Source organism: Tasmannia lanceolata, unplaced genomic scaffold (genome assembly GCF_043159265.1).
Source record: "Tasmannia lanceolata isolate RefF3 unplaced genomic scaffold, GAP_Taslan_0.1 ptg000024l, whole genome shotgun sequence".
Classification (NCBI taxonomy): domain Eukaryota; kingdom Viridiplantae; phylum Streptophyta; class Magnoliopsida; order Canellales; family Winteraceae; genus Tasmannia; species Tasmannia lanceolata.
This window is the reverse complement of record NW_027518701.1, coordinates 5,035,707-5,055,800: the sequence shown is the minus strand read 5'-3', so window position 1 is coordinate 5,055,800 and position 20,094 is coordinate 5,035,707. Positions and strand designations below refer to the sequence as shown.

The window sequence follows — 20,094 nt, the reverse complement described above, 5'->3', positions numbered from 1 at the left end:
GATTTTTTTCATGACTCATTAGTTTTACCTTTCATATTAACTAAGGCAACTCCATTATAAATATTCTATACTTCTTAATTCATTTTTTCACCATTTTCTCTTATTATTCTCATGCCCTTAACTTTACTATATATTTGCATTATTTCCTCAATTCTACTCAGTATTTCACATATTCATTTATCAAACCTTTCATTGCTTGCTTTTCTATTGCATTCTAAGAACCGAAATTCTCATACGCCGTTTTATTCGACTTTGATCTTCATTTTTTTATTTGCATCATGGCATTGAAAAGACGAGTACAGTAGATCAAGCCAACTCTCTTATTGTTCTCACCTATAACGCTTATCAAATCAACTGAAGATCAAATTCAATGGGATGCTGGTAGATGTTGTTGCCCATATCCTTCTCATTTCTTTATCACTCTATTCACATTGCCTATTCGTAATTCCTTTCACTTTTTATTCTTTCGCGCCTTTTTCTTGTCTACCTCATGTTTTCACATGGAGAGGGGCATCATATAGGCGTTTCATTCTTCCATTTACACTTTATTCAAAACTGAAAACATCACTCATGTGTTTACTTCTTTGCCACTTGTTGCATACAACAAGCGACAAAGAAGGGCAAATGTAAACACCTAAATTTAAAAAATATATTTAAATGGAAGTATACAAAAAAATAAAAAAATTACCTAAATAAAATATATTTAAATATCATTAATATTATGCGAAAATCGCAACAAACTTCTCTCCCTTTCTCCCGACGTCTCTTTCTTCTCCACCTCCACAAAAGAGACAAAAAGTCTCCATCTTGGAACCACTTTTTCCCCTTCACACTCTCCTACTACAAGACAAAATACACACTTCTCTTCCATTCCTTCACAAAAGGACAAAAGCTCTCTTCCGTCAAGAGATGCAAACATTTTACATTCGCTCCCACTTCTCTCACTTTATACAAGTCTAGCATCATTTTCTTCACAATAGCTTTCCTCTCTCCTCACTCACTATCCTCTCTTCTACAAGACAAGAAAGAAAAAGTCTATAAAATCCCATTTTTCTCTCACCAAGAGTTCTCACTTTTCTCCTCATTCTCCGCAACAAATACAAGAAAACAAGAAGAGACAAACTCTGCTCTTCTCCTCTCTATTGTTTGCCTATACAAACGAACCACATCACTTCATTATTTTCCATCTATTTCCTACGATGATTCATACCGGGGCAATGATGTCACCCGTAGACATCCCTACGATCTTCACACAGGGGGGATGCCCCTCTTGATCGTTGCACTGTCGGCTCTTGTAGACACCCCATTTTGACCGGACCCTAATTTCCCAAAATTAAATAAAATTTTGAAACCCAAACCTGTGAATTGACCCAAGTCACCTTTTTAGAATTAGCACAAGGCCGAATTCCATGAAGGTGGTTGTCCATAGAAATAGATAGGGGGAGTGAATATGCTTTTTCCTCAAGATTTGTTTTTATCTTTACTACCCCCTATTTGTAACAAGAGTGGTGACAAGTATACTTCATTGGGCTACCCATTAAGAAGCAGGGGGTAGAATATTTCATTTTTCTCTTTTCCTATATAAATCATCGATTAGGGTAGAATGGAGGGGAGCCCATTTTCGTTTGGGAAATCAGAAATAGGGTGAGAGAGAAGAGCCGCATTTTTCTGCCAAAAGAGAAGAAGCAGAGGAGATAGCTGAAAGGGAAAGAGAGAGGCCGGTCATCTTCCCCGGCCTCTCCCTCGCCGCCGATCGTCTCCATCCCCTCCATAGTCACCCGTTTTCTCCCCTAAGCCACCACCGTTTGTACCTTCATCCACCTTCCCTATTTTTACCCTTTTCCCATTTCAGCCTATAACCCCATCAATAACCTCCATTGATTCCGGCGAGAATCTCACCGAAATCCGACCGTGCTTACCCCATCTAACCCACTTCTAACAGACCCCATTTTCCCCTCTCATTTCTCATTTTCATCACCTCTATCTCACATCCTCACAACCCACTTTTCATTTCCCACAAATCTGACCTCATCCCCTTCTTTGGAGTAGCCATCGCATCTCCATCAAACCCTACGCCATCTTTTCTTCTTCCATCGCCTCCCCCCATTGTCTCTACCCAGAATCCGACCACCTTCGCCTCATATCTCCGGCCATCATCACCTCCACCTTCTTCTCCCCACCTCCGGCTAAACCACTGACCCACCTTCCAATTTCCAGCCACTTCGTCACCGTAACTCGATTTTGGTTTATTTTGGCCAAACATTGGTTCATTGGAGAAGGTTTATATTTGACATGGCTGCAGAAGGTGATTTGAGGAAGTTGGGTTGGGTCCATTGAAGTGGGTTTCTGCTCATTTTGGGAAGAGAAGAAAATGAAGAGGGTTTCCAGCACCTATTGCTGACCATCTTTGCCTATTCCGGAAGCATAATTTGGTAATTCAAGCGGAATCCGACGTGTCCTACAATAAATTGTCACTACTATTGTCATCTAACTCCGATCACTCTATTCTTCTCATCATCATAACCCTCATTGAATTTCATTGGCAGATTCAGGTGATCCTCTCCCCCTTTCATTTTTACTTATGATTGGATATAGGTCAAGACAATGATGCAAATTTTGGCTCTATGTATTATTTGCTAATGATTTTTTTCAAGGAACTAAGACTCCCCTTCTCTGTTCCTTACGGAAAATAGTATAATCATGTTCTGTCTTGACAATTTGCATAAGCTTGCCTTGTGTTGCCAAGGAAACAAGATAAGATCGGTGTGATCATCGAAATTAGATAAGGCCCAGGTTGATATTCGTCTATGGATGGCTTGATCAATGCTACTGTGTATGTCCAAATGCCCAAAATTAACTTCTTTTTTCTTACTTTTAATTGTGTCATCAAAAGCTGTTTCCAGGTTGTAGGAGCATTTGATGGTTCTGTGTAGAATAAAAGAGAACGTAAGTTGACACCATTTAAAAAAAACATTGCCGTGAGGGTATCATTTTCCATGAGTCATTCCCAGTTTTTACACAATACAGTTTAAGATATACTCCCTGTTTTATGTACATTTTGAGCCCACAAGTCAGCCACATTTTTAAGCACATTTCACTCCCTGTTTTTAAGCACAATTCAGACCATGTTCAGTCCCAGTTTTTCCAAGTCAGCCTCAGTTTTGTTTTTTGCACAATTCAATTCAGTAGTAATGCACATTTCAGCCCTTTGTTTTAGCCCAGTTCAGCCCCATTTTAAGCACATTTTAGCCCCTGTTTTTAAGCACATTTCACCCCATTTCATCCCTGTTTTTACACATGTTTAGCTCCCATTTCATCCTTGTTTTTACACAGATTTGTCCCCCATTTCAGCCCTGTTTTTACACAATTCAGCCCCCATTTCAACCTTGTTTGTACACAGGTTTAGCCCCCCATTTCAGCCCTGTTTTTACACAGGCTTAGCCCCCTTTTACAGCCCTTTGGAAATTAAAGACAAGTTAGTGCAAGTCTTCAAATAAGATCATGTTGATTTCATTTTTTTAAAGATAATTATAGGGGTTCAATAACCATTACCCAGCTTTGGTAATGGCATTACCTTTATTTTCTTCTTTAGTAACTGATTTTTAAAGGCCGTTCCAATATATGTGATATGCTATCTGTCTGGTCTGTATGGGGTATAATGATTGTGAAGCTAAGTGGTAGTGCCATCGCTAAAAGAGTGTAATGTAGATATCAGCTGTTAGATGATGATGTTGACACTATCATGTTTGATAATTGCACAGCTCCACCTTGCATTTTTCTGTTCAATGGGGTCGTGAATGTCTTGGAAATGATTATAGCATTTTGTTAGGTTTGTAAGTGCTAAGAGGAGAGGTGCCTTAGGAAAAATACAAAAATGGCATAATATTTCTGTTACTTCCCCAACTCGGTCTGCGAGTATTCTATCTTGAGAATGATAGGGAGCATTTGACACCCCTTTGAATGCTTAAAGACAAGTTGAGTTCGTACAATCTTAGGGATAAGGCCATGGTGATACTATTCCAATCTTTCGACATCAGTTCTTTAAAATGATTCTCGCATGGACATAAATTGCCTTTCCTCTTTAATTTGCTTGTGATAACCTTTTGGGAATGGCAATGACCTTTCGGTTGTACAACCATGCTTTGGTTGTTGCTATATGCCCTAGCTTGCTTGAACTCTTTAGTTGGATTGTGACAACTCTTAGAGTAAGAAGCTTTCTTCTAAATACTTGCGTGTTCATGAGTAAAGTTAGAATGTAATCATTGAACCTGTTGAATGTTGAGATTTTCATCATATCATTTTGAGTAGTGTTGATGTGTTCGTGACTTGCATAGATTATCTCATTTCAGGCTATGGATTTGTTCTTTGTCTTGTTTAGACTATCAGCTAGATCCATTTCCTTGTTTATTTCAATGATTGACTAGAGTTATTTTTAGCCGTGCCGAGTTGTTGAGATAAGCTAAAGGGTTGAAGCAAGTGGTGTAGGGTTTATCATTCAAATTTAGCTAGGGTGGAATGTTTCTAGAGCCCACCATTTTAAGAGTCAGGCTATGCCTCATGTAGAAAGAGTTATACCTTTTTGAGATATGCTTTGTCTCATTCGTGAGTCACTCATAGAAGATTACTCAAGTTGAAGACTAACTTAGTCTTTTATTTGCTTAACACCTATTCTATCATCGCAAGGGCAATGAAAGAGTCATCTGGAGCCCTCATTTAGGAGACCATTGTGGTCTCATTAAGGAGTTATATTAGGAGACATGCTTTGCCTCATTAAGGCGATCCTCCCTTGGAGATAAGCCTTGTTCATTTAGAGAGTTTCCCCGTTAGGAGGTATACCTTGCCTCATTTATAGAGCCCTTATTTGGAGATAAACCTTGTCTCATTTAGAGAGTTTCCCCGTTAGGAGGCTTACCTAGCCCCATGTTAGAGCCCTTTCTTCTAGCGAGTCTTTGACTCATTTTTCGCTCATTCTTGGTAGCATTATTAGAGAGTCATTGACTCATTTGTACCCCTCTTTAGTATTGAGTTGTTACTTCATCTTGGTTAGAGACTAACTCAGTCTTATTAGAGCTTTGCTTACTTAGGATTTTAGATCGTTTTCTCTGTTCTTGGGACATTTGTTTACTTGTTGTAGATTGTCTCTTTGAGACGCTAATTGCTTGTTCAAGGTTTCCCATTTAGATTTAGGGCTTTGTCCTAGTTTGTGGTTGTGCCTGCATGTTCCCTTTAATAGTGAAAACTTTTTAAGATCCAAAAATATTGTAATCGTTTTAAAATCCAAAAAAAACTAGAAAACTTAAAAAAAAACATAAAAAACATTGAAATATCTTAAAATTCAAAAAACATTTGGAAACCAGAAAAATTCAAAATCATCTAAAATGTTAAAGTTTTAGGAGCGTACTAGGAAAGTTCGTTTTTCGAACTATGTTGGCTTGGTCCTCTTCCACGAGGTACGTAGTGCAGCTTGGGATCTTTATCCCAAGTCCAGCCAAACTTTTGTAAATAGCATTTTAAACCTTTTTGAATAAACAACTTTACAGCCTTGATTTCAAAAAGATCTTCCTCTAGAGTTAGGACTTTTATCCGAGATAGAGAGTTTTTTTTAGAGTTAGGGTTTAGCCTTTGATTTGCTGTGTGCTTGTTTGTGATTGTTTTAGAGTTAGGGGTTTGTCCTAGAGTTATAGGAGCACATCCGTCCGGTCAGTTGGCGATTCACATCGCTGACTGATGACTAGAATAGGATGCGTTAGTCCACCCTTTGTTTTCCTCAGGGCATACAACCTAGTTACACGTAGGATGTAGGAATCACCTGCATTAGCTTAAGGCTAACTTGCATTTAGTTAGGGCATATAGGGTGTCCTAAAATCCACAATTCACAGAAATCTAAATGATCGTTCAAGAAGCTTTAAGAACTAGTCCGGTTTTTTAGGTCGAGTATAGGATAGAGGTCTAGGTGTCTTAGGCATCCTAGCTTAGAATAGGCGCGAAGAACTATGTTGCCTTGATTCTCGTGGAGGCGGGGATACGTAGGCTTCTTTGGATGAACATCAGACCATCCAAGGACTCGGGCTAAATCGTTTAGAGTCTTAGGATTTGTTGTGTTGTTATATTATATATTTTGTTGTGTTTTTTTACTTTCTTGTGCAGACCTATTACCTTTAGCTGTAGTATGTATGTGTTTGTTCACCAGAACTTAGACACCAGTTAGGCATGTCACTCATAACCTAGTTGTCATTAGGTGACACATCTTTTATTTTATTTTGTGTGTGCTTATTATTTTATCCCCTGGTCATGCATGATTAGGTAGACGTCTTCCCAGAGATATTTTGTTCCCATTTCACATGATTTTGCCCAAAATTCTTTGGAGTTAATGAAAATGGCATAAGAGACCAAGTGCTTGCACTCGGACGAATTATGGGTGCTCTTCGGACCTTCTCCATTCGTAATCAGGCACGAGCCCATATATATTTCTAGTTATCCATTGCACAGAAGATTTGATTTTGGGGTTCCATGGCCTATCCGTGGATGGCGACTCTGAGTTATTTTAGGTGCGTCTTGGTTTCGAGCCTTGGCTCCGGATCAAGAGGTATCTCTTTTTTTTTATATCGCCACTCGTGCTATGCTATGAGGGTGGCACCGTTTCGAGAGTTCCTTGGCAGAGCTCTCTTTCATGTGGAGATCTAGAGGATGTAGGGACTCGATTCCTCATCATCCTCAGATCGGGGTCCACAGCTCTCTACGATCTTCTAATTTCTTTTTCACATCTATCTACATTGTGTACTAGACATTCCTCTTAATTTTCAATTATTCTCGCAACCATCTTCTTGGCTACTCAATGTTTTCACATGAGGCATCCAAGAGGGGCATCCTATGGGCGTCGCTTTCCTTTAACCTCACTCTATTCAAAACCAAGGTTTTAAATTTCGACCGAAATCCGAAATTTCGGGTTTCGGTCGAGACCAAAACCGAAATTGGGTTAAGTCGAAACGTTACAAAATTTCAACCGAAATTTCGATCTCGGCCCGAAATTTAATGAATATCCCTAAAAATCTGATTTTTATTCGTTATTTAATATTATACCGAAATTACCGAAACTTCGATAATTTCGCTGAAATTTCCTATGGGATACAATATTACGTTTTCCTATTTCGACAGATTTCGATTGAAATTTCAAAATTTTGCCTGAAATTTCGGTTTCGGTGAGGATCGAAACGCATTTCGAAACCAAAATTTAAAACCTTGTTCAAAACTAATATGTCATTTACTCATGTGTTTACTTCTTTGCCACTTGTTGCTTATTAGTGACAAAGAGGGGCGAATGTAAACACCTAAAATTTAAAAAATGATTCCTTAAATAATTTAGAAAATCTTGCAAATATTTGAAATTATTGTAATAATACTAAAACAATCTATTTAATTCCATTTAACAAATTACATACTTAAATCAAATTAAAAAATTTTCCTTATTTCTTTAGTATCCAACCGTGTCTTTTCCATTTTTATTCAAAATAACTCCATTTTTAGCAAGTCTTCTGAAATACAAGGTGACAACCCAAGAGGGGGGGGGGTGAATTTGCTACTTAGAAATTTGGGGCTTAATTAATTGAGTTACTAAAATCAATTTACAAACTAAGCCTTAACAAGTTCAACCCTTAATCAATCAATAAGGATATTAAGAGTTAGGGTTTGGATGTTACTTTAAATATGCATTCACTAACCCTTGTTCAATTAAAACATAGACATAAGTTGGGTTAGAGATTACCAATCACCACAATGTGTAAATGAGAAGGAGAAGAAGAAAGCATCCACAAGGCACAAGATTTATAGTGGTTCGGTCACAACTTGACCTACTCCACTCTTCCAAGTTTTTCTCCTTGGGATTCTTCACTAACCAATAAGATTCTTCAAAGGGCGAATTTCAAAGCCATACACCAACTCCTTCCTCAAAGAGATAAAATTTCTCTGCCAACAATGCTATTCTTGAAATCCAAATGGGGCCTTAAGAAAAAATAGCATGAAGAAATAACATGATTCTACATCAGATGTTGATCTTACCGCCATTGACATTGAGGAAATCATCATCACAATCAGAGTCCAAGCAGGCTTAGTTATCAAAGAATGACTCTTCTTTACTACCTGTGAAGGCATAGACACATATAAATAAAAAAGCAACACAACACGAATTTAGGGAACCGGCCAAAAGTGAAAATGACAGGCATAAGACAGAGAATATTTGTGCTAGGACATAGACACAATTAAGATGAAAATGGCCAGAAACCAAATAAATGGTCAAACCAAGACTATTGCATAACTGGCAAAAGATTGACCATTTTCAGACTTGTATTTTGATTAGCATAGGAATAGTGAGAGTCTCAAACCAAGTGTATACAATTCATGGAAAAAGGGATTATGAATCACACATTACATATGGCCCTGTTGATTTTAGATTGTGACCGCCGATTGAAAGAATCATTAGTGCAGTACCTTGGTTCAAAGGAAGATTTAAGATATATTACAGCTGATGATGCAAAATAATTTTTTTTTTTGAAAAGATCCATTCTCGATATATGGTACAAGGAGTGTGTTGATGCATAGTTATTGGAAACCATTACATGGACGAAATTCCTATATGACCCACAACATTTCCCTCCCTCCCCAAACCCCTGTTTTGCCACTGTATTAGACTCCCTATGAACATGATAAAATGAGACCTCAATATTAGAGCAATGATCTAAATCTCCTGAACTGATTAGCAGCGGTTATAACCGCAGCTATTAAAACCGTTCGAAGACCAGGACTGATTAGCAGGCCCATTTAATAAACACGGCTCAAAGGCCTTTCCTGGGCCAGACAAGGACTGATTAGCAGGCCCATTTAATAAATGGGTTGGTCTTTGATAGAACCCAAACAGACTTGAATCTGGCACATTTTGCAGCCTTTGCAGTTCCCTTTTGGCCACAACATACATTGGAAAAAACCTTGACTAATTCAGGAGAGATTAGGCTCTTAAGAGAGAGCTTTTATACCTCACCGTTTATTTTCCTTTTTCATTGGAAAAAATTGGAAGGATAGCTATATAACCAAATATTTTGGGTCTTCATGTTTAGGCCCAACATGGTAACAAGGCCTTCTTCTTTCTTTTGTAACCAGGTCGAATTCGAGTCCAACGCACTAACACTAAATCCGGCACACAACACTTACAAAGTACGAGATTTTTAGGGATTGAGCCTCTAGGTCAATGGTTAAGGCTTTCTACTTCAACCTAGAGGCCAGAGGTTCAATTCCAGCTTACCTATGCAAACAAAGTATGAGAATTTTCAGTCTATAGCCAAACCAGCTACTATGTACCATAGCAAAGAGTCTTTGCCCTCTCCGAAACATGGTTAATTCCATGCTTTTACATAAGAAATTTCATCCCTTAGGTAATGAACTTTTCAAAATTGTATGATTTGTTATTCTGGAGCATCCCCTGGTGCGATCCCTAGGGGTGCAACTCGGGTCGGGTTGGGTCGGGTTGAGGCCAACCCGACCCAACCCGAGGAACCCATTTTTCCAACCCGACCCGACCCAACCCGACCCGACCCGATTTGTAATTTTCTCAACCCGACCCAACCCGATTTCACCATTTGTTTGATTTCTCCATTTTATTTTTGTATTTCCATCTCATCCTAGTCATTAGATGTTCCCCAACAAGAGGGTTAATTAGGACAACTTTCACCAAATTTTTTATTTCTTTCTAAATTTGAGTTATATAATGACAAAACAAATATAGAAGTAAAATTTTTATACATATTGGAATTGGAAATCGGGTTTCGGGTCGGGTCGGGTTGCCCGACACCCAACCCGACCCAACCCGGTTTCCAATTCGGGTTGATTTTTCCCAACCCAACCCAACCTGATTTAAAAAAAAAACCCAACCCAACCCAACCCAAATTCGGGTTCAACCCATCGGATTCGGGTTCAACCCGACCAAAGTTGCACCCCTAGCCATCCCCACAGTCAATTTAATAATAACAACTTGTTAAGATGGTGCATGTATAACACTTGACATAAAATCAACTCCCATGCTTATAAAATATTGTGCCTGACCACTAAATTTGTGTGAAAAATCCCGGACATGAAATCTGATCCATTAACACAATAGAGACAAACTAAAACTACCATAATAATTGCAAGAAATGCATTGACCCTAACACCATTGGCTGCAGGACGTGGTAATAGGTGGGACAGACACGACATCAACGACAATAGAGTGGGCGATGGCCGAGATGTTGCACAAGCCAGATATGATGAGAAAAGCTCATGAAGAATTAGACAAAATTGTGGGGAAAGATAACATTGTAGAAGAGTCCCATATCCACAAATTGCATTACATTGATGCAGTGATAAAAGAGGTTCTCCGTTTGCACGCGGTTCTCCCACTGTTGGTGCCTCACTGCCCGAGCCAATCTTGTACTGTGGGCGGGTATTCCATCCCCAAAGGGACTAAAATCTTTCTAAATGTGTGGGGAATACATAGGGACCCCAAAGCGTGGGACAATCCCTTAGAGTTCAAACCAGAGAGGTTCATGGAGAATACAAGGCGTGGGACCCACAACATGTCCCTCCCTCCCCAAACCCCTGTTTTGCCACTGTATAAGACTCCCTATGAACATGATAAAATGAGACCTCAATATTAGAGCAATGATCTAAATCTCCTGAATCAAGACATCAACCCTTCAAGGTGACATGTCACCTCTACTACTCCTTTGCTCGAATCCTAGCTCCCCAAGGAAACAGGAAATACCTTGCGAATGGTGTCATTTGCATATGCATTAAAATTTTGCCAATATATCCCAAAAAAACTTGTAAAATATTTCCCAAATACATTCCTCATTTGCCACAATCTGCCTTTTCCAATGTAGGTGTCCCCTTTTTTGCTCAACACGATGTCTTCAGCCTTCTCCCAAACAAGCTACAATGGTAGTGCAGACCAGTACATGTACTGGATGGTGTCATTTGGTTAGTAAAATCAGAATTTTGGACATCTGAAATTGTCCTGGGAATTGAAGAATGGACGTGTAAAAACCCTACGATTTGTGGAGGTAAAAATGGACGTGTAAAAACCTTCACAAATCTTTCCATTTTTTCCTCCACAGTTTGAAGGGTTGGGATCATCCAATGGAGCTGATTTTTTGGGCACACCCTATCAATGTGAGGGCCTATCAAATGAATGGTGTACATATATATATATATATATATATATATATATATATATATATATATATATATATATATATATATATATATATATATATATATATATATATATATATAATCATGTTTCCTCAATCACAGAAGGGTTACAATCTTCAAGAGCGCCCTTCATACAAACTCTAGCACAATATTCCAGGTAGCATGTATTGGGCCAAATATCCACGACAAGTCTCATGGTCTTATAAACATTGTAGATGTTTTATTGTAGAGTAATCTTCATCTAATTAGGTTAATATGTACCAACAACCTGAGAGGATTTTAAATAATTCCACCATTCACATGATGCATATATTATTATTGTAGTTACATGTATAATTTTTAGAGAGTATCTAAAGAGGCTTTAAATCTCCTTCGGATATTTACATATATCACTGCAGTGGCATATATTACTTATTTGCTCTGAGTGCATATCATAATTCTTTTTTCTTCCTTTCTTAGCTTCCAATCCAATCGATAGCAAGAAGGTACACATGAGCAGTGAGATGGGTAAGTGGTCCAAAGTTCCGAATGAGCTCTTAGCGATGGTCTTGAATCGTCTACCTCTCTTCATTGATTGTATCCGGTTTGGTGCTGTGTGCTCATCCTAGTATGAGGTCACCAAGGAAAATTGCCACTGGTTGGACTTTCAGGGTCAACTTCCACTTATGATGGTCCCTGATAATGAGCGTACTGAAACTCGTAGCTGCTATAGTATCACTAAAAATAAGCTTTACGATATTCAATTACCAGAATTCCATGGAAAATGGTGTTGTGGGTCTTCCAAGGGATGGGTGGTCACAGTAGATGAGAGCGCTAATGTTCATCTATTAAATCCCTTCACAAGTACCCAAATTCAGCTTCCCTCACTTGATAAATTTCCTAACAACCAAAATAGTACTGCACCTAATCAACCAAGGAACTACAGGTAGTCATTAAGACTCTTTTATCTGCAAATTCTATTTCAACACTAGACTATGTTGTTGTTACCATTGTCACTAATTAGCTGAAATTGTCGCCACAGGTATATTGTCAAGACTGCTTTATCGGTAAATCCTATTTCAACACAAGACTACATTGTTGTTGCCATTGTCACTAATATGTGGAAGTTGTCCTTCTATAAACCAGGGGATGAAAAATGGACTACTACAAACCACGAATGGGTTCATTATTATGATGTCGCATTTTTCAAGGACAAATTGTATGGAATCACCAATAGCAATGCTGTTGTAACTTGTCACTTTGCTTCCAATGATTTTCCCAAGTTTTCAGTAATTACACACACAAGAAAATGACGGAGCTTATCTGAGGTATCTAGTGGAATCTTCCGGGAGGTTCTTGAAGGTTTTAAGATTTATGGATTGGGATCCTATTGATAACGAAAATTTAGGATGGCCTAATAGGACGGAGGGGTTTGAGGTTTTTGAATTGGATGAAGAGAGAGGAAAGTGGATCGAGATTAATAGCTTAGGCGATCAGATATTGTTCTTGGGATTTAGTAGCTCTTTTTCTCTTTCAGCTTGTGACTTTCCCCAGTGCAAGGGAAACTGCATCTTACTTCACAGACGGCTTTGGAGAAGCACCAAAGCATGGTATTGATAATGGTGTCTTCAAGTTGGAGGATAAGAGTTTAAAACCATTTTTTCCTAGCTCTTTGACTTGGATTACGAAGCCCATTTAATTATTATTAGTTTCCTCTTTATCCTTAGTTTGGTAGGTAGTGTTTGATCATAATATAACCAAAGGCACTAGGTTTGGATTATTGAATACTTGTAAGCCTTGAGGGGCTAACAAGAAAATGGGACCGAACAGGAAGATTTACAAAGCAAGGGTATGTAATTTCAAAAAAAGGAAAGGTCAAGATTACATGTGATGTGTTATCCGCAAGTATATGTTATACAACAAGACCAACAAAAGGATGCTTTCTTTGTATGCTTTTATGCCAATGGAGTCCACTGAAGTTTATCCAAGAAACATAATACTTTAAGGAACCCGTTATATCAAATGTAATTAGAATATTTATGAACCATGAGGACATCAGAGTCTTAGCTATGCTAGAATGGTGAAGAGAACCGTATCAATGTTTCAAAAGAATGAATATATATAATTACTAGTATTCCGGGCCCATGCTATGCATGGGGTGTAAAATATTTGGCATCTTCCATTCAGAACATGAGGTCAAAATAGCGGGACCCCCCCCCTATGCAAGACCTCCTCTTACCCATTGATCTAAATTCTTAACCATTTCCAAATCCCCCGTCAACAGCTTGCATACCCACTGTCACTGGAAGATGGGTTTTGACCCAAAAACCCTTTCGATGGGGTTTCAATGAAGAAGACACTGCTCGTATTAGCATGAAACTCAAACCTTTCCTTGATATTTTCAATGCAAGCGAATAGCAAAAAGTACTCATAAACAACCGCCATAAGCAAGTGTATAATGACTGATCAGTCAACAAAAACTCAACTAAAATATGCATAAGCTAGTATTAAATAAAGGGTACCTTTTCATCCAATCTGTGAATAAAGCCTTCTGTAGCACTCTAGACCCTACCGAAAGGCAGTAGAAAATCTACATTTCCCCACCCTACCTGCACAGTGTAAGTATGTTAAGAAGCAAGAGAAATCTAAGAACACTCAACATAAACACAATAAACACATGAAGGCATACTAAAATATATGCCAAATTCCCAAATTTACACATGCTAGATACATGAATTTCAGGGAAAGTGAGCAAATGCTAATATTACTAAAAACTATCTATCTCAACATTTCTATATCAAATGCTAATGTTAATAGATGGGAACTACTTTTCTCATCGTAGATCTCGTGTCTGTAGGGAAAGTGAGCAACAACTTCTCAACTCTCGACTCATGACCCATCCACAACTTGATAACTTCTTATTTACACTGAATTCCTAAAGAAAACTAAAGGTAAAAGTTACATCATCAAGGAAACTAAAGAAAAATTACATCAGCAAGGAAACTAAAGAATAAACAATGCTGAATGCAATTCCTATCCCTTTGCTACCTGATCAGTTGTTCATATCAACCTCCTTATTTATGCACACTTAAGATATAAAAATCATTAAGCAAAAATAATATGACCACCAGCAAAATCATCCCTTTACTACCTCGTCCACACAAAAAATTTGGAATCGGATACAAGAGTTTAGCATATCCCCAACCACTGTTCACATGAAGATTATCTATAGTTTAGCATGTCCCCAATAATGATGTCACTCATCATCCATAACTACAAAAAACAGATAACATCCAAGTCCATAACTACAAAAAGGTACTAAAAACATAAAAGTAACTTAATTGTTCGGTGCTTCTTTAACCTGCAAAGAAAGTAAAAAAATAAAATAAAGAAAAGGATTAGTAAATGTATGATAAAAATATAAGGAATTGATATTTCCGCTCCCCTTTTAGACCAATCCACTCCAAGTTAGTGGATTGGTCTAAAAGGGGAGCGGAAATATCCAAAGCATAGGGAAATTGATATTTCTGCTCCACTTTTAGACCAATCCACTCCAACTTGGAGTGGATTGGTCTAAAAGTGGAGCGAAAATATCAGCTCCCCAAAATATATATTAAAAACCAAAATTATATCATAAACTTACACAAAAAGATGGCCAAACGACATGTCCTCCAGCCACGTCTCTAATAGTTTTTCATCGTCTTGATGGTCTTATCAGAAGTTCATCGCCCACTATTATAACCCTGACACTAACAAGAGAGAATCCTGGCCCAATCGGTGTGCCATCAACTATCGTCGTCGGATCTTCTCTCACAAGAAGTCCTTTGGCCAATTCAATCCCCTGTCGTGCCAAGCTCATCAAAATAACCTAGGCAACATTAAGGAAATGAAAACTTGCAAATTACACAGTCAATGATAGCAATCAAGTATTGGAATTAGCTGCATGAAAACTTAAAATCAATTATACCTCTGTGGAGGAGCAAGGTGGGTGACTTGCAGGGGGGAAGTCACATCTCGTGATGGAGTTGCATCGGCGGTATTCGAAAATTATTATAAAATAGAAACGTTATGTAAAAAAACTCATTTTACAAATTTGTATCTTACTGGCTACCACTGAAATTTGACATGAAATTCTGAATCTGCTGGGTCACCTCCTCCTTAAACTGGCAAAAATCCTCCCTAATTTGTTCTTTGTCATTTCGCTCTTCTTCAATCATTCTCCGATAATCCATGCGATTCGGTGATGGCCCAAAAGAATCAGTTGGGGTCGTACCAAACCCCATCATCCGTACCCTGCCATGTCTCTCTGATCCCATGAAATGGGCAAACGCGTCGTCTCTGGAAACTGCAACGTTGCTAGTGGAAGACTCAGGATTCTCCATCTCGTACTGTGTAAACTTTTTCTAAAAATAAGAAAAAAAAATAATAGAAATAAAGCTTAACATAAAACCGGCCAAATAAATAAAAAAATAGCATATAGTATTGGCACATTATATTTAATAACATACTATCAGATCCTCTGATGTTTTATCAACAATCTTCCCATTTTTCTTCGTATGAGTAAGCTTGAATAGTTCAGGGCGGCTAAGAACCTTGCCACTTCCTTTCCCCTGTCAACAGGGAAAAAAATTTATCATGTCAAAACCAATTTATAAATGAGGAATTAAATTAGAAGTTCATGAAATTACCAGATCATAGCGTTTACATGCGAAGCTCTGACTCCCATTTGTGTGCATCATCACTTGTTTGGATCGGTTAGCCTTGTTCGTTATACTGCGCTTCTGAAATTAGCAACCAATGTTAATTTTTTATATATTATTGTTAAAACCAAAATAAGATTGCATTTTACCTGACCAAGCGATGACTGCCAATGGGCGCAGACACCTGTCCACTGGTCACCAATTACTCTATCATCCGTGCATGGGAAACCAGGAACAAAGTAATTTTTCTCAAATAACACTTCCAATCTTTCCATTTTGTACCGATATTACTCAATGTCCAACTCTTATGCCTCTCATCAACATCATAATAATCCTAAATTGACATGTAAGAAGTCTTTCATACCATGGAATTATAACAAAATTTAAAATCAAAATAATACTAGCTTCCTAAAATAACTTGTAGGAAGTTAATAATACAATTTATTTTCATCGTACCTGAACAACTTCCCACGCATCTTCTTTCTTTTCGTTAGGCACTTGCCTCCAGTCGAATTGGTCAATTGGTAACTTAGCACCAAGTCTTGCTACAGTGCCCAAGAAATTTGTGAATGTTTTCCCTATTTTTCCTACGGGCTGGCCAAATTTATTAAACACTAGTCTCTTCCTTTGGCTCCTAGGGCATCCCCATGTATCTTTACAGTAAGTGGGACCACGTCTCTTCCTCGACCTCCTCGACGAGGAGGCAACATCCTGTGTCTCAGGAACAGAGGACGGCTGTGTATGCAAGTGCCCGACCTGGTCATCCAGATCCTCAGTCTGCTCATCCCCCTATCCTACCTGGGAATCATCATGTGTATCTTGGGCCTAAGAATGTGAGGGTGGCATAGTGAGATTACGTTTTCTCATGTCTGATCACCTGTACATGATTAACAATTGTGATTGATATCTTAAATAATAAGCATACAACTATTGTAAATTGATAACAATTTAACGATTTGACATTTAAGTGGAGATGATAATGTATCCATCAAATTTCAGAAGATAGCAGGTGTAAGTATTTTAGTAAACAAAGCCTATAAATTTAAGAACATTAAGAATAGAGCAACATTTAGTGATTCAAAACTCCCAAATATGATACCCCCTCAACCATTTCTTAGAATAAGAACATGTACAAGTGTTCCACTACACAAAGTCTACAAATGTAAGAACATTAAGAAAAGAGCGACATTTTGTCAAAATTCAAACAAATCAACCATCAAAGCAGTACACCAAATAGAGAAAGAGATATGATCCCGTCTATTTATCGTTGGCAAAGGGACTCTCATCGCCGTCACTAACATCTGAATCTGTATCACATTCTTCATCATCTGGTATTGCCTGGGTCAACCGTTCCAATGGTTCATCAATTTCTGTCCCTACTATATCTGTTCGTTCCCAGCTATTTACGTCTTCCAAATTTTGTTCCCATCTACCTCATACAAGGCCCTAGGTTTTGTCTTCACAACCACATGCCAGTCTTTGTTACCGGGGTGATCTTGCACGTAGAATACTTGCTCAGCTTGAGATGCAAAGACAAAAGGCTCATTTTTATAAATATGACGTGTCATATTTTTTATAAATATGATGTGTCATATCTACAATTGTATAACCGAACGCATCTATTTTTATCCCCCTGTTCGGTGATAGAACATCAAACTAATCACATCTGAAAAGCAATGCCTTCAGGCGTCCAAAGTAGTTAAGTTCAATGATATCTGTTAAAACACTGTAATAACTAACATCTCTTGCTATTGGAGTCTGATCCCTGGCACTTGAAAAACTTCTTGTATTTGCAGTGACAATAACTCCACAATTCTGTGTTTTCCTTTTCTGTTCGCGAGCCTTCGTGTGAAAGCGGAAACCTTTACTAATAAACCCTTTGTATTTTCTAGCGACGGGCGCTGGCCCCCCAGCTAACCATCTAAACTTTTCTGATATATGCTCACTCCTTGTCCGCTGCAAATTTTGAACCTATTCAAAATTTGATAATGATTAACAAAGACCAACGTGTATGCTAAACAAAGTTGAAGACTAGTTTAATGTGGGAGTGAGCTCACATGTGTGCCAAACCAAGTTGGAAAATTTTTATTGTGAATTTGCTCTATATCCCTTGCTCTAGCACGAGGATGCAACCTTTGAATATGGTTTACATGTTCTCTGCATAAGCATTAAAGTACGTAAGAGAAAAGAGTTTCCAAGTATTTACCGAATAGATTAAAGACAATTTAATTAGCTTACGCAATAAATGGAAAAACTGCAGGGCAGTTGAAGAGAACATAATGATGTGCCTGTTCAATTATGGTTTGATCTAAAGGGCGACTCTTAACTTCGCCTAGAGGGTGTTCTGCTAGTGAGAATATAGAAAATCCTTCTACCATTTCAACATGTGAATCTTCATCATTCCTTAACGGCCGATTCAACTTTGATTCAACACCTTCCAAATATCTTGAACAAAACGTCAAACATTCTTCTGCTAGGTACCCCTCTGCAATAGATCCCTTGGGACGACTTCTATTGCGAACATATGACTTTAATGTGAGAAGGTACCAACACAATCACAGCGTGCATTACTTTTACTAATATGAATTTATAGAAACCTTCAAGATCGAATCAAATTTTTTGATGAACTGTGCATACCTCTCTATGGGGTACATCCATCGGTATTGTACTGGTTCAGCCAACATTGCCTCATCCGCTAAATGAATAGGTAAATGCACCATAATATCAAAAAAGGCAGGAGGGAATATCTTCTCCATATGGCAAAGTGTTAGTGCAATCCTATCTTGTAGTTTGAGGAGGTCGCCTACATTGAGGACTTTTGAACATAATTCTTTGAAGAAGTTACATAGTTCAATCAATACCGAGCTGACGTTCTTAGGCAATGATGCGCGTATAGCTAATGGAAGTAGCTGCTGCATCAAAACATGACAATCATGACTCTTCAATCCCGAAATCTTGTGCTCTCGAACATTCACACGTCGTGAGATATTTGAGGAATAGCCATCTGGAAGCTTGACATCCTTCAGAATGTTGCAAAGAACCTCTTTCTCCTTTGGAGACATTGTGAAGCATGCTGGGGGCAAGTATGTTTTGTTCCTTATAGTAGTCACTAGGTGAAGTGTCCTTCTCAATCCCATTTCTTGTAAATCTAACCGTGCTTTTACACTATCCTTTGTTTTTCCTTCAATATTCAATAATGTACCAATTACGCTGTCGCAAACTTTCTGCTCAATGTGCATCACATCTAGGTTGTGGAGTAATAAGAGTGATTCCCAGTAAGGTAGACTGAAAAATATACTTTTTTTCTTCCAATTATGCTCCTTAGGAGGCTTCTTTTTTTTTCTTAGCAGCGGAGGTAGAACTGTTTTCCTCCAAGGGACTCTCCTCCTAGACCCTCTTCTTCCCACATTTACCTTGCTTCTTTGCACCGGTATCTTGCTTCTTGCCAAATGTGATGTTAATGCTTTGTATTTGATCCAGTACCTGTGTCCCTGTTAGGGGAATCGGAGCTAACCTCTTCTCCTTAGTGCCATTAAAAGAAGACTTATCAGACCGAAATCTGTGGTTGGCCTCTAAGAATCGTCGGTGTCCCATGTAACAAAACTTCCTTCCATGCTTCAAACGCAGAGAACATGTGTCCTTGTTACAAAAAGGACAGGCTAGTTTTCCTTTGGTGGTCCATCCCGACAAGTTAGCATATGCAGGGAAGTCGCTAATCGTCCACAAAAGTGATGCATGCATCTGAAATGTCTCCTGCCTCTATGCGTCATAAGTCTGCAAACCTGACACCCATAATTCCTTCAACTCTTTGATTAGAGGTTGTAAGTAGACATCAATGTCATTCCCGGGACTAGATGGGCCAGGAATTAACAATGACAACATTATATATGGTTGCTTCATGCACATCCATGGTAGAAGATTATATGGAATGAGCACAACGAGCCATGTGCTGTGAGTAATACTCATCGTCCTAAATGGATTGAAGCCGTCGCTTGCTAATCCAAGTCTAAAATTGCGAGGTTCAGAAGAAAACCACTGGTATATGTAGTCAAAAGTTTGCCAAGCCGTAGAGTCTGCAGGATGCCTTAATATATCGTCTTTGGTACGGTTCTCATAATGCCATGTCATGAAAGAAGCCGTTTTAGTTGACATATATAACATTTGCAGCCTTTGTTTCAAA

At 38.4% G+C, this 20,094-nt stretch overlaps 1 long non-coding RNA gene across 1 annotated transcript; it reads left to right on the top strand.

The window, feature by feature from the left end:
* Positions 1-1,190: 1,190 nt before the first annotated feature.
* On the top strand, positions 1,191-13,348 carry LOC143857293 (uncharacterized). The gene is made up of 4 exons (XR_013238579.1): positions 1,191-2,552; positions 10,209-10,723; positions 11,695-12,160; positions 12,257-13,348. It is a non-coding gene; the product is annotated as an uncharacterized LOC143857293 (long non-coding RNA).
* Positions 13,349-20,094: the final 6,746 nt, after the last annotated feature.